The sequence below is a fragment of the Gekko japonicus genome, unplaced genomic scaffold, assembly GCF_001447785.1.
Source record: "Gekko japonicus isolate JY-2015 unplaced genomic scaffold, Gekko_japonicus_V1.1 scaffold441, whole genome shotgun sequence".
Classification (NCBI taxonomy): Eukaryota; Metazoa; Chordata; class Lepidosauria; order Squamata; family Gekkonidae; genus Gekko; species Gekko japonicus.
Window position 1 is genome coordinate 704,970 of NW_015172017.1, and position 15,849 is coordinate 720,818.

Sequence of the window (15,849 nt, forward strand, 5' to 3'; positions counted from 1 at the left end):
AAAAACTGCCTGCTCCCATAGGAATGTACCTGACCACTGTGGTCACCTTGAGGGGTCCTTCTTCGGGTGCCGTCACTGTCTGGTGGCAGTCTGAGACAGGGCCTTCTTGGTCATGGCACCAACATTATGGAATTCCCCTGTGACAATCAAGGCCTGGTTCTGCCTCCAGGAAGCTGTTATGAACCAATCATCACTCAGCAGTGAACCAGCCAGTCAGGAGATGTGGAGAGGGTGGGACTGGTTGATGGAAGCAGACAGTTAAACTACCAGACAGGGCTGAGTGAAAAGAGAGAGTAAAAGGGCCTTATCAGTACTCATCTCAAAATTCTTCTCACTGAGGAAAGAATTAGAAGGGCTTTTTTTTTGGTGGGTGGGGGATCACAAGCCTCTTCTAATGTGTGCCCAACTCCTCGTACCGGTAGATTCTTTGGCCGAAAGCCAGGTTTGAAGGTAACAGTTACTGGATATTTAAATGAAACTTTGTATCTTCATAGCTTGTGCTGTACAGCTCAAAGGCCCAGTACTCGCAAGCCATTAAAAGCTTTTCACCCTCCCTGTGTGTGAATCAAAATAAAACTTCCTTTTCAGGAATGAGCCCTGTCTCAGCCTGCGTTTAACCCACTAAACATAACAGACCAAGTTCAAGAAACCTTAGGGGGCCCTGACTGTTAAATTAAAAACTATCTGTATCAGGCCATCACCTTTTCTATAAATACAGAACCTTCATAAAACAGAAAGGGGGCTCAGACAGTTATCCCAGCATTTTAATTTACCCCACTCCCATATTCAGAAGAAATATAACATCCTCCCCCCCCCCCCCAGGGAAATGTCTCTTTGACCCTCTATCCTTGTCTTTTGCCAGTGGGTGAAAACCAAATGGTTTGGTCTGGCATTCACTCACTCAGTTTCCATCATAGAATCACAGAGTTGAAAGGGGCCACGCAGGCCCTCTAGTCCAAACCCCTGCTCAATGCAGAACCAGCCTAGAGCAGTGATGGCGAACCTTTTAGAGCCCGCGTGCCCAAACTGCGACCCAAAACCCACTTATTTATCGCAAAGTCCCAACACGGCAATTTAACCTGAATACTGAGGTTTTACTTTAGAAAAAAACAACTCATACATTAACTTAAGATGATCCAAACAAAGTAAGGAAAGCAATCCCAAATGCTTTCATTTACTTAAAATGATTTGGCAGAGAATTCGACACTTTAATGATGGTCTGGGCCTGGCTGGGGCGATGGCACGGGTGCCCACAGAGAGGGCTCTGAGTGCCACCTCTGGCACCCGTGCCATAGGTTCGCCACCACTGGCCTAGAGCATCCCTGACAAGTGTTCATCCAGCCTCTGCTTCAAGAAGGCCAGTGAGGGGGAGCTCACCACCTCCCCAGGCAGTTGATTCCACTGCAGAACTATGTGTACCGTAAAATAATAATAATAATAATAAAAAATTCCTAATGTCCAGCCGGTGCCTTCCCGCTCTTAATTTCAGCCCATTATTGCAAGTCCCATCCTCTGCTGCCAACCGGAACAGCTCCCTGCCCTCCTCTAAGTGTCAGCCTTTCAAATAGTTCAAGAGAGCAATACTGTCCCCCGTCAATTTCCTCTTCTCCAGTCTGAACATTCCCAAGTCCCTCAGCCTTTCATTGTAGGGACTGGTCTCCAGGGTCCCATCATTCTCGTTGCTCTCCTCTGCACGCGCTCCATTCTGTCCACATCCTTTTTGAAGGGAGGCCTCAAGGACTGCACACAGGACTCCAGGTGTGATGGACTGTATCCCTGTTTTAAAAGTGTTATACCATGTCCTTCAAAAGCTCGTTTTGATTTTTGTTGTTGTTCAGTGCCACGGAGGACCCTAAGCAGGGTGAAAAAGGTGGGACGGAAATGTCTTTAATAAAAACAATAATGAGTTTTCGGCATGTCTTAATGTCTTCTAGTTTGGTCATCCCAATCCTCCTGCATTGTCTTTTGGGAAATCCCTAAAGATTGGGGGAGTGGATCCTGTGGACGATGAGGTTTGGGGAAGGAGAGGGGCCTCATTGTGAGATAAGAGAACCAATCCTCCAAAGCGGCCATTTTTTCTTGGAGGAACTGTTTGTTTTCTGTCAACTGGAGATCAGTTGGAATTCTGGGAGACCCCCCAGCCCCCACCTGGAGGTTGGCAGCCTTGGTTGGATACTTTATACTGCCTGATTGCTTAAAAAAAAACACGTTTTGTTATCTTTCTTGGGTCTCAGTGAGAAAGAACACGGTACTATCGAGTCACAATCACCCACAGCAACCCCGACCCAGGGGTTGTTCCAGGCAAGAGACCAGCAGAGGCCGTTTGCTGTTGTCTTCTTTCTTCAGACTTCCTGCTTCTTCAGCCTGCTTCCTTGAAGCACAACATCATTGCATTCCCTATACATTTCCTCAAATAAATAAAGCCACTATTGTTTATTGAGTGACTTTTCTACCCCACAACTCTTAACCATAGTGTCTCATAAAGCTGCTTCCAGTAAGGTGCAATTCAACCAGAACAGCCATACACTGATATTTAGGAGACAGTAAAGGGAGTTCAAACGGCCCCTCTAAATTGCTCCCAGTGGGGCAGCAGGGATAGTCTATTGCAGCAAGATAGAACAGAAGTCCAGTGGCGACTGAATAACTCATAACAGCCTTCTTTCATGAGCCCAGTACATTCATAACACTTTGCAGTACCCTAGAGGTAGCAGCTGGAAGAAAATGTAATATAAAAATTAGAAGGAGTGGGGTAGACCAAGAAAAATATGCGTTGGCCGGGAATCGAACCCGGGTCAACTGCTTGGAAGGCAGCTATGCTCACCACTATACCACCAACGCAGCGATAGAAATTGTTTTTGTAGAAATACCCCTTATTAACCAGCGTGAAAAATGTATATCTCTGAATTCCCACATGGTGGCGCCGTAGACTAAGCATCTGAATTTTTCAAAGTGGCTCTCCGGCAATTTCATATCGAAGTTTCCTAGACTTGTGACAAACCCGGTGCCTCCGCGTCTGAGTCCAGCAAACGTATTTCGTCCAAACCATCCTGCCCCTCACTGTGTGCAAGTCAAACCGCTCATCCACTCGCATGTTCCACAGCCCTTACCCCCCCAGCTTTATCTTCTTATTCCAGCAAGATGGTCTAAACACAGATCTTCATCCTAAAGTCCGCGCTGATTCCTACATTAACAAAGACAAAAAGTCGAATGCGGGACTGAGCGGTGTAGCCCTCCAATTTCACTCTGTTTCGGGAGCAAAACTTAGTGCTCCAGGTGAGGCTCGAACTCACAACCTCGGCATTGCTTCGTCGTGTACTGCTGTATAAGTACCGCGCGCTAACCGATTGCGCCACTGGAGCCCTTCTGCAAAATGCTCCTTTCCACTCCCCTTTGAGAGACGCCCACAAAACTGTTAGTTGTCAAGCGGGCCGTAGAAAGTTTCATTTCAATTCTTTTAAAAGGACAAAGTCATCGTTTCCCTTCAAAGCAATGCAGTTTTGTTTGTTTTTAAAAACAATTTCTGTAAAGAGGTACCTTTGCAAAAGATGCCCTGGAATTTTACTCCGGCGAAAGCGGAGCACAAAGAAATACATGCTTCTTTAAAAGTGCTTCTGATTTCATCGTATTGTGACCGTGTAGTTATTTTGCCTGAGCTGACCGGGGAGATGGGGGGGGGGGGAGAATACTCTCCAGTATTTTTGCTTGACCGACAGGGGGAAGCAAGAGTGGATTTTTATTTAAACCCCAATCCTGTATGCTTATTTGAACACATCAAATATCATCATTTGAGTTACACAGAACCCTTTCAACAGAGAAAGCTTATACTCATAATTATGCTTTGTTGGTCTTAAAGTGCCACTGGACCTAAGCTTTGCTCCGAGTGTCTATAGGTTATTCTTTTTTTCTTTTCTTTTTTAAAGGCTGCAACATCTGCGTCTGCCGACATATTAATTTTCAATACGTGTGTAATCCGTTTTGACTCTCAGCGAGAAAGGCAAACGACACATAACATAATTAAAGAAATTCTCACGTTGACAATGCAGATGTTGAAATTTCTCTTGTTGAACCGCCTGGTCGGGACATGACAAGCTTTTACATTTCACAGAGCGCTTTTTCAGGCCGAAATAAATGGGGTCGTGGCCAAACCGAATATAACTGAATAATAATTTTAGAACATTCCGCCCATAGCAACAGGTTCCTTTTCTTTTGTTAGTTTGTTGTTGTTGCTGTTCAGTCACACGGTCGAGTCCGACTCTTCGCGACCCCATGCACTAGATCACGCCAGGCCTTCCGGTCTTCCGCCGTCCTCTGAAGTTGGCTCAATTTCATATTCGTTGCATCTAGGACACTGTCTAATCATCTCATCCTTTGCCGTCCCCGTCTTCTTTGACCTTCAATCTTTCCCAGCATCAGGGTCTTCTTCTCCAGGGAGGGCTCCCTTCTCATTGGGTGCCCAAAGTATCTGAGCTTCAGCTTCAGGATCTGGCCTTCCAGGGAACAGTCAGGGTTGATTTCTTTTAGGATTGACTGATTTGTTCTTCTTGCAGTCCAAGGGACTCTCAAGAGTCTTCTCCAGCACCATAGTTCAAAAGAATCTATTCTTCGGCGCTCGCCCTTCCTTATAGTCCAACTCTCACAGCCATACATGACTACTGGGAATACCATTGCTTTGACCATGCGGACTTTTGTTGGCAGGGTGATGTCTCTACTTTTTATCATGCTGTTGAGGTTCGCCATCGCTTTCCTCCTAAGAAGCAGGTGTCTTTTATTTTGTGGCTGCTGTCACAGTCTGCGGTGATCTGGGATCCCAGGAACGTGAAGTCTGCTACTACTTCCACGACTTCCCCTTCTATTTGCCAAGGAGTGATGGGGCCGGTAAACTCAACCATGGGTAAATGTAAAACACTGCTTCTAATGTTATGATTCAGGTGCTAGATGCTTAGTGAATGAGTGGGCGGTATGACAGAGCTGAGTGCCACTTATTTTTTTTTACTATGGAATGAAAAAAATTACTTGTCAGAAGTGGGATTCAAACCCACACCTTCAGAAGAGACTGCAACAAGTGCAGCACCTTTGACTGCTCAGCCATCCTGACTTTGTACAGAAAACCGATCTAAAGTTTCTACACTCTGGTTATGCTGCTCTTAGTGGTTTCCACGAAGCGCTTTCGAGAATAATTGGGTTTTTTGGCACTGGGAACGATGCAGAAAAGGGAAGTCCAAATGGTCCAAAGGGTTAGAGCACCTTATTTATTAGTTTGTTTGTTTATGGACTGCCTTTCTTGCAGAGACTCAAGGAGGATCACAGAATTTCAAAAAAATAATATCATCCTACTTCAGAGGATGGCGGAAGACAGGGAGGCTTGGCATGATCTGGTCCATGGGGTCGCAAAGATTTGGACTCGACTGTGTGACTGAACAACAAAAAATATCATAAGACATTCAATGAACAACACAATTGGACTAGGTTTACAGAATTAGAAATCAATGTAGACAATAAACCATCTAGGGAAGTTATGGCAGAATTACAGTGGGAAAAGACAATGAGGAAAGCGTAAGCAGTTGGGATTTTAAGAACAGAAGGACGTCAGAAGAGGCCTGCTGGATCAAAGAAGTGGCGCATCTAGTCCAGCATCCTGTCTCACACAGTGGCCACTGGCCAACCAGATCCTCTGGAGGGGCAACAACAGGGCACAGAGGCAGAGGCCTTCCCCTGATATCTCCTCCTAGCTCTGGGATTCAGAGGTTTACTCCTTCTGGGAAGGTGGAGATTCTCTTTAGCCACTATGGCTGGTAGCCACTGATAGACAGTATGACAGGAGTTCTCTGAAAGGTGCAGATAAAGTCGATGCAAAGTATTTTTATTCCTGCTCAACGGAGTAATAGAGTGTGGCAAAGCTGTCCCCATCCACTCTGATGGGCAGCAGACCGAGGGAGACAAGTTAATGCAACCGCTTTTCCACCCAGGGCATAACTAACAAGTGGAAGCCATTGTCACTGGTTTTGGTGGCTTTAAGAGATCTTTAGATGTGGCTAGCTCCAACCTGGACCACCCAGGCCAGCTGAATTTCATCAGCTCTCGTAGGGTTGGCTCTGGCGAGTCTTTGGATGGGAGACCACAAAGGATTCCAGGGTTGCTGTGCAGATCCAGGCACTGGCAACCCACCTCTGATGGCCTCGAAAACACGACAGGGTTGCTATAAGTCCACTGTGACTTGATGGTACTTTACATGCACAGGGATACACCTGATCTCAATTTCTGGAGGATAGGTTAATTCATGGCAGTTAGTCAGGACAGGTAATGTAAACCTTCATGTCTGGGAGCAGTATATTGATAAGATAATTTATTTTTATAATGGCTTCTAAGTTGTGAGCCTATGTTGGCTTGATCCCCCCTAACCCCTGCACTGTAAACCTGTTCTTTGACCTGCTGATTGCTAAGCATCCTTAGAACAGTCGAGGGTCTGTTCTATCCCTTTCTCCTGTGAAATATATATAGAGAGAGCAGGGCTTTTTTTGTAGAAAAAGCCCAGCAGGAACTCATTAGCATAATAGGCCACACCCAACAGCAGGAACTCATTAGCATATTAGGCCACACCCCTGACAGCACAACTCATTGGCATATTAGGCATATTAGGCCACACCCCCATGTTACCAGAAGTGTGCTCATCCACCTTTTGCTTCTTATTCTGTTTACCTTGTTTGTTGTCAAAACCCAGGGCCTTTTTTTGTAGCAGGGACTCCTTTGCATGTTAGGCCACACACCCCTAATGTAGCCAATCCTAATGAGTTCCTGCTGTTGGGTGTGGCCTATTATGCTAATGAGTTCCTGCTGGGTGTGGCCAACTTGGAAGCCAGCCGGAACTCCGTTCCTGTGCGTTCCTGTCCAAAAATAGCCCTGAGAGAGAGTATGTAAGAACATAAGAACATAAGAGAAGCCAATGTTGGATCAGGCCAATGGCCCATCCAGTTGAACACTCTGTCACATAGTGGCAAAAAATACCAGGGGCCATCAGGAGGGCCAGCAGTGGGGCCAGCAGTTTCCTTTTTCTCCCTAGAAGGAATGCAAGATGTACTGTGAAAGGAGGGTAAAAGTGAATTATGTTTAAAGACCAGACTGGTGAGCTTTCTTTTGGAATTCAACCCTGACCTTTTGTCTGTTTTATTCTACGAAAGAAGAACTTTGAATCTTGTTCAGTATGCCAGCTTGTTCTTTTGCTAGCGTCAGGATGATCATCTTATTAACACTGTAAGCTCTGGTAGCCTAAGGCCTTAAGTGAATCTTTTTCTCTCCCAGATAGAACTCAGGAAAGGGGGGGAGGGGGTTATATTAGGATTTTGAAAACTTCCCTAACATTTGTTGTTCAGTCGCACAGTCGAGTCCGACTCTTCGCGACCCCATGGACAATCTCCCGCCAGGCTCTCCTGTCTTCCGCCGTCCTCCGAAGTTGGCTCAATTTCATGTTCGTTGCATCGCTGACACTGTCTAACCATCTCATCCTTTGCCGTCCCCGTCTTCTTTGACCTTCAATCTTTCCCAGCATCAGGGTCTTTTCCAGTGAGTGCTCCCTTCTCATTTGGTGGCCAAAGTATTTGAGCTTCAGTTTCATTATCTGGCCTTCCAGGGAACAGTCAGGGTTGATTTCTTTGAGGATTGACTGATTTGTTCTTCTTGCAGTCCAAGGGACTCTCAAGAGTCTTCTCCAGCACCATAGTTCAAAAGAATCTATTCTTCGGCGCTCGGCCTTCCTTATAGTCCAACTCTCACAGCCATACATGACTACTGGGAATACCATTGCTTTGACCATGCGGACTTTTGTTGGCAGGGTGATGTCTCTACTTTTTATCATGCTGTTTAGGTTCGCCATCGCTTTCCTCCCAAGGAGCAGGCGTCTTTTAATTTCATGGCTGCAGTCACAGTCTGCGGTGATCTGGGATCCCAGGAACGTGAAGTCTGTCACTACTTCCACGACTTCCCCTTCTATTTGCCAAGGAGTGATGGGGCCGGATGCCATGATCTTAGTTTTTTTGATGTTGAGCTTCAAGCCCACTTTTGCGCTCTCCTCTTTTACTCTGAGCAAGAGGCTCTTTAGATCCTTTTCACTTTCAGCCATTAGAGTGGTATCATCTGCATATCTGAGGTTGTTGATCTTTTCCCCAGCAATCTTAATTCCCGCTTGTGATTCATCCAGGCCAGCATTTCGCATGATGTACTCTGCATATATATTAAATAAGCAAGGCGACAATATACATCCTTGTCGTACTCCTTTTCCTATGCTGAACCAATCAGTTGTTCCATATCCGGTTCTAACTGTCGCTTCTTGGCCCTTATACAGGTTTCTCAAGAGACATGTGAGGTGGTCTGGTACTCCCATCTCTTTAAGGACCTGCCATAGTTTGTTGTGATCCACACAGTCAAAAGCTTTAGCATAGTCAATGAAGCAGAAGTAGATATTTTTCTGGTACTCTCTTGCTTTCTCCATAATCCAGCGAATGTTGGCAATTTGATCTCTAGTTCCTCTACCTCTTCGAAACCCAGCTTGTACTTCTGGTAGTTCTCTATCCACGTACTGTTGAAGCCTAGCTTGTAGGATCTTGAGCATGACCTTGCTAGCGTGTGATATGAGTGCAATTGTGCGATAGTTTGAACATTCCTTGGCGTTGCCCTTCTTTGGGATTGGAATGTATACTGATCTTTTCCAATCCTGTGGCCACTGTTGCGTTTTCCAAATTTGCTGGCAAATGGAGTGCAGCACTTTAACAGCATCATCTTCTAAGACTTTGAATAGCTCAGCTGGAATACCATCACCTCCACTAGCTTTGTTGTTAGCAATGCTTTCTAAGGCCCATTTAACTTCACATTCCAGGATGTCTGGCTCGAGGTCAGTGATTATACCGTCGTGGTTGTCAAGGACATCGAGGTCTTTCTTGTATAGTTCTTCTGTGTATTCTTGCCATCTTTTCCTAATCTCTTCTGCTTCTGTTAGGTCCCTACCGTTTTTGTCCTTTATCATGGCCAGCTTTGCATGGAACGCTCCCTTGATTTCTCCAACTTTCTTGAAGAGATCTCTAGTCCTTCCCATTCTATTGTTTTCTTCTATTACTTTGCACTGTTCATTCAGGAAGGCCTCCTTATCTCTCCTTGCTGTTCTCTGGAAATCTGCGTTCAGTTGGGTAAATCTTTCCTTTTCGCCTTTGCCTTTCGCTTTCCTTCTTTCCTCTGCTATTTGTAAAGCCTCATCAGAAAGCCACTTTGCTTTCTTACATTTCTTTTTCTTTGGGATGGTGGTGATTGCTGCCTCCTGTACGATGTCACGAACCTCTGTCCATAGTTCTTCAGGCACTCTATCTATCAAATCCAGACCCTTGAATCTATTCTTCACCTCTACTGTATATTCATCAGGGATGTGATCTAGGTCAAACCTGAATGGCCTCATGGTTTTCCCGATTTTCTTCAGTTTAAGTCTGAATTTTGCAATGAGTAGCTCATGATCTGAACCACAGTCAGCTCCAGGTCTTGTTTTTACTGACTGGATAGAGCTTCTCCATCTTTGACTGCAAATTATATAGTCAATCTGATTTCGGTGTTGCCCATCTGGTGATGTCCATGTGTAGAGTCGCCTCTTAGGTTGTTGGAAAAGGGTGTTCGCTATGACCAGTGTGTTCTCTTGACAAAACTCTGTTAACCTTTGCCCTGCTTCATTTTGCTTTCCAAGGCCAAACTTGTCTGTTATTCCAGTTACCTTTTGACTTCCTACTTTAGCATTCCAGTCCCCTATGATGATGAGGACATCATTTTTTGGTGTTAGTTCTAGGAGGTGTTGTAGGTCTTCATAGAACCGGTCTACTTCAGCCTCTTCTGCATCAGTGGTTGGGGCATACACTTGAATTACTGTGATGTTGAATGGTTTGCCTTGGAATCGGACAGAAATCATTCTGTCATTTTTGAGATTGTATCCCAGTACTGCCTTTTGCACTCTCTTGTTGACTATAAAGGCCACACCATTTTTTCTACGAGATTCCTGGCCACAGTAGTAGATATAATGGTCTTCTGAGTTAAATTCGCCCATTCCTGTCCACTTTAGTTCACTGATTCCTAGGATATCGATGTTCAGTCTTGCCATCTCATTTTTGACCACGTCAAGCTTACCTTGATTCATAGATCTTACATTCCAGGTTCCTATGTAGTATTGTTCTTTGCAGCATTGGACTTTCCTTTCACCACCAGACACATCCACAACTGAGGGTCCTTTCGGCTTTGGCCCAGCCGCTTCACTCTTTCTGGGGTTACTTGTACTTGCCCTCTGCTCTTCCTCAGTAGCATATTGGACACCTTCCGACCTGAGGGGCTCATCTTCCGGCGTCATATCTTTTAGCCTTTTGATACTGTCCATGGGGTTTTCTTGGCAAAAATACTGGAGTGGGTTGCCATTTCCTTCTCCAGGTGGATCACGCTTGGTCTGAGTTCTCTGCTGTGGCCTGTCCGTCTTGGGTGGCCCTTCACGGCATAGCCCACAGCTTCATTGAACTGCGCAAGCCCCCTCGCCACGACAAGGCAGTGATCCATGATCCCTAACATACACCTCTGAATTCCAGCTGCTCAAAGAGGCAACCACATCTGCGTCTTTCTCATAGACTTTCTAGGGGAATCAGGTTGGGCACTGTGGTAATAGTATTCTGGTCATTAAGAAACATTTGTCTGAGCCAGCAGGGCTCTTCTTGCATTCTAGTGTGATCTTCACCAGTCCAAAAAAAATAAAAATCTATTGAGATCGATGGGGAAATACTCTCCCCTTTAAATCTCCAGGCACACCTTGACTCCTAGTATCAATCTAAGTTGTATCTGAAGAGGTCTATCACAGGCTCAGTGCTGGGCCCACTCTACATATGATGTTTAACTTCGGAGTGAGGGAGAAGGAAACTAGCTTTAGGTGACTCCAACGCTCGGTCTGTGGTGTGGTTTCAACTATTCAGCCCGATGAAGAATTCTAGTGAACTCAGACGTTTCCAGCATATTTTGTTTCTTGTCAGCTTGGTTGGTCCTAACCAAAGTTCGTTCGTTCGTTCGTTCGTTCGTTCGTTCCTTCCTCCCTCCCTCCCTCCATCCCTCCATCCCTTTCTCATGAACCCAAATATGACTGCCCTCGTTTCCCAACTGTGGAGAACATTTCTGGTAGCCGCAAAGCACGCGTGCCTGATGAAACTGCATTGGTGCTGATGACTATTTAAGTATTTGTGCTTTCCTTAAAAAACCACCCTTGAGCTTCCTTGAAGAGGGGCGGAGAGGAGGTGTGGGAAACAAGTGAATAAGCAACCCAGTATCTCTGCTGTGGATCTTTGTTGGGAGGCTCGAGATTGACTCGCGAATGAATCACCTCCCAGAAAGCCTTTATGAAACGCGGGTGGAAAACGTGAATGACAGCCAGACAGAAATGATGTAGTAGGTGTCTCCGGAAAGAGTCACGGTGCAGCAAGATCTTTCACTAAGTAGTCGTGGCCGAGTGGTTAAGGCGATGGACTAGAAATCCATTGGGGTCTCCCCGCGCAGGTTCGAATCCTGCCGACTACGATATTTTATTTTCATTCCCTTCCTTGTTTATTTGTGTTGTATTCGTTTTAGACCTGTCGTCTTTTAAATCCTGCCCTTTCTAAACCATGGACATCTCTTTGCTCATTATTTGGGTTGCACAAAGACATTACAAGCCAGTATGAAGGGGGGGGGGGAACCCTACTGTTTGGGAGCCGGGTTTCCTAGGACAGTGTAAGCACGCTCTTGCCCCAAATAGCTTTCTGGGCAGCCTCATAGGAGAGTCTTCTGGCTCGAAAATCAGGTGCGCGTCACTCGTTCTTCCGTCTGCTCTGCCTGGTTTATGCGTTCTCGATGCCTAGCGTGGAAAACCAGAAAGTGTCCCGGCCGAGATTCCGCCTCTGTTACCGGGGATCTTCACCCAGTGGCTTGGTCGCCACCAGAATGGCTTAAGCTGCTAAGATCACACCCCATCCATCTAAACTCCTGCATCTCTTCCCTATAGACCACCCTTTGACTCTCCTAGAGGTGGGGTGTGTGAGTGCTTCCGTGCCCTCAATGGTTCATAACTGAATCCCCAAAACTGAAGAAGGCGACCGTTTCTGGATCCTATTAGTGGTCCATCTAGTCGAGCATCCCGTTTCCCACAGTGACTGGCCCAAACGCCTCCAGAGGCCAAAGCACCCCTCTTCTGCTGCCCCTCCCCCAGAAACCGGTATACTGCCTCTGAACATGGAGGTTCCATTACCGGTCAGGGATAGCAGCCACTGAAGGACCGAAGCTCTTCTCTGGAAGTCCTGTGTTCTGAAACCAGATGCTAGAGGGGATGGGGGGGAAGAGTCCAGGAGCATCTTACAGACTAACAAAATATGTGGCAGGGGATGAGCTTTCCTGAGTCAGAGCTCACTTCTTCATGACATGTACATGTGCTATATCTGACGAAGTGAGCTCTGACTCCCGAACTCTTCTACCCTGCCCAGGCCCGTAGCCAGGAATTTCTAAGTCAGGGGGCATTATAATTCCTTTGGGGGGCCTGCCCGTCAGCTCTGCTGGCCTTGAGCTTTGGCATCTTGTGCCTCGTCCCTGGTGCTCCTCCACCCACCCCAGCTGCCAGCCTGCCCGCTCGCCTTCCCCCAGTGCAGAAAAGATGCTCTGGAGGTTGCTACCGGGATAAGGGAAAGGGTGGGAGTGGGGACAGAAGGCAAGGAAAATCAGCAGCGCTGGCAGCACAGGGTGAGTTTGTGGCGGCCACCACATCTTGCCAGAGAGTCTGGGGTGGCTGGAGGGAAAGGGATGGGGGGGGGCCTTGGCAGGACGTTGGGGGGGGGGCAGGCCCCAAAAATGCCCCTCTCTAGCTACGGGCCTGACCCTGCCACAAATTTTGTTAGCCTTTAAGGTGCTCCTGGACTCTTGCTCTTTTCTACTGCTACTGACAGACTTACACAGCTGACTATCTTGATCTCCCTTCTTGGAGAAAAGTAAAAGGCAGATCTACATGGATCCTTGTGGATCTTCTAGGTTTAAAAAAAACACACAGCGCTCCCCCAAATCCAGTATCAAATCACACATCAAAGCCAGGACCATGGACTGAATGGATGAATGAATGAATAAATAAATAAATATAATGCATCCAATACTTTGTGGCACAGCAGTGGTGCAAAAACATGGATCCAAGGCATGGCTCCTCATGAATTCATATGTAAGATCCATATGGATCTGTGCTTTGGAACTGTGTTTTTGCACCATTGTGGCGGCACAAAGCAATGGATGTTTGATTTTTGCATGCAGTCTGTGGCTATGGACATGAGTTGATGGTGAGTTTGGGGTGACCCAGTATAAAAAACCGTGTGCATATATTTATTCCTGCTTTGTTATTGCTATGTTATTGTTATATGGTATTATTTAATTTGTGCTACAAAATTTAAAAAATAGATATTTTTTAAAAATGTGTGAATCCATAAGGATCTGGGTTTGGGAACTGTGTTTTTTGTGTCATCGGGGTGCATTATTTTTGTGGTGCCGCCTGCGGACTAAGACAGAATACACAGTATGATGGTGGTTTTATTTTGTTTCAGTGTAAAAAATCATATGAATTCATGAGGATCCATTCACAATAATCTAGATCCGACTTTACCTAGTCTCGTTGGGTTTCTGTTGAAGCTAACAGGCAGAAGAGATGGCCACCCAGTAGAAGATCTTCAGTTCTGACCCACTAGAAATGGTCTTGTGTAGGGGCTTGATTCAGGAAAGAGGATATGGCACAGGGAGTTAGGTGGAAGGATGAGGGCTGTGGAGTAGGCATTAATTTCCCATGCCATTCTGTAGTCCAATGGGAAGTGTAAAGGTAGATCCTGACGAGACAGGAAATATCACCTAGATCGGTGATGGCAAACCTTTTAGAGACCGAGTGCCCAAACTGCGACCCAAAACCCACTTATTTATCGCAACGTGCCAACACGGCAATTTAACCTGAATACTGAGGTTTTACTTTAGAAAAAACAACTCATACATTAACTTAAGATGATCCAAACACAGTAAGGAAAGCAATCCCAAATGCTTTCATTTACTTAAAATTATTTGGCAGAGAATTCGACACTTTAATGATGGTCTGGGCCTGGCTGGGGCGATGGCGCACGTGCCCACAGAGAGGGCTCTGAGTGCCACCTCTGGCCCCCGTGCCATAGGTTCACCGCCACTGGCCTAGATGTTCACATTTTCTGTGCTTCCACATGTCTGTGTGTAAGCAAATTACCTTTAAAATTATTAGAAGCAAGAGCCTTACAAGGTGGAAAGCTTGACACTGTGGAGGAAGTATAAACTAACTTGACACCGTGAGGTATACGAACTCATTTTGTCAGTGGAAAGCTTATCTTGGGGGGGGGGATGTGATTGACCTTTAGAGTGCCACTGGACTACTGTTCCAGTTTTGCTGTTATCAACGGACATGGCTACCCCTTTGGAATGGTTGTGAGAAGATGCCTTGGAAACCTAGAGAGGCACAAGGTGTTCTTGGTCTTCCAGGAATTGCTTTCCTTCTCTGGCTTAGATTTTTTAAACCCCCCCCCCTCTCTCTCACACACACACACACACAGAGACACACACACACATACACTTTTGGGTTTTTTTGGGTGGGGGAGTTGTATTTTTACGCAAACCTCGCTTCCTCAGGTTTGTAGAAATATCCGCCTTTAGCCCATGTAGGCCTCGTTGATCCACCCAGTGGGGCCAAGTTGAGAAACAGACATATGACCAATGTTCCCACTAAGCTGTGGAGTCTTGTGAGCAAAAATTCTACTTTGTGAACTGCTGGCATTCAAGTTGTGAGCCAGCGATTTGACTACTGCATCAGTCAGTTTGCTCTGGAGCCGTCCTTCCTGAGCTGAGACAAAAATGTGTGAGCCAGAGGCTAAAAAACTGTGAGCTAACTCACACTAACTCACCTTAGAGGGAACACTGCATATGACCGTAAGGAAATCAGAAGGGCCCACAGGTGAGCATATGGAGCAAATAGCAATTTCCCAAGGATTCTTTTTTGGGGAGAATGGTGTAGACAGGGTGAAAGGCTTAAATCCTGGCTTCTCACTGTGGTCTTGATTCAAACAGGACTCCGTCACAGTTTTAAAATTGCTGGGAGTTCCAGTCATATCTGGTTTTGAGAAACAAGGCCTTTCCCGCAATTATCCTGGAACTCTGTAATGCCCTTTCTTAGACTACACAGTTTTCCTCTTCCCTAGAATTATTTTAGAGACAGGTGAGGGACACTGGAGTTTTGTTGCCTCTGTTGTGATACATATGGTTTCTTTAAAAAATCCTTTTAATTGGCTTTGATGATCTTGTTGTTTGGTATTACATATTGTAAGACATATTCTTGAAAGCACTTTTTTGAAAATCATTTCATGAATGTCATTAATAAGTAATAAATGAAAAATCTTGGTTGTTAATAGACTGATTTTAAAAGCCATCTAGGTAACTGCCATCACCATATCTAACACAAGTAAATTATGTGTTGCACTTACTGGCACTCAGTTTTCCAATCCAACATTAACAGTGCAATTAATTAAGTACTTAATTAAGTACTTTTCTCTCTTTCTTACAATACAAGAACTCGTGGGCACTCAATGAAATTGCTGAGCAGTCGGGTTAGAACTGATAAAAGGAAGTACGTCTTCACACAAAGAGTGATTAACGCATGGAATTCACTGCCACAGGAGGTGGCGGTGGCTACAAACATGGAGGGCTTCAAGTGGGAATTAGATAAGCACATGGAGCAGAGGTCCATCAGTGGCTATTAGCTGCAAGGTATTGATAGGAACTCTCAGGCTG

The 15,849-nt window shown here is 45.7% G+C and overlaps 3 non-coding genes across 3 annotated transcripts; 1 reads left to right on the forward strand and 2 right to left on the reverse strand.

Moving 5' to 3' along the window:
* Positions 1–2,766: 2,766 nt before the first annotated feature.
* On the reverse strand, positions 2,767–2,838 carry TRNAG-UCC. Its single transcript has one exon. It is a non-coding gene; the product is annotated as a tRNA-Gly (tRNA).
* Positions 2,839–3,265: 427 nt separating this feature from the next.
* TRNAI-UAU lies at positions 3,266–3,359 on the reverse strand. The gene is made up of 2 exons: positions 3,322–3,359; positions 3,266–3,301 (listed from the first exon to the last, which is right to left on the reverse strand). It is a non-coding gene; the product is annotated as a tRNA-Ile (tRNA).
* Positions 3,360–11,486: 8,127 nt separating this feature from the next.
* TRNAS-AGA lies at positions 11,487–11,568 on the forward strand. Its single transcript has one exon. It is a non-coding gene; the product is annotated as a tRNA-Ser (tRNA).
* The last annotated feature ends 4,281 nt before the right edge of the window (positions 11,569–15,849 follow it).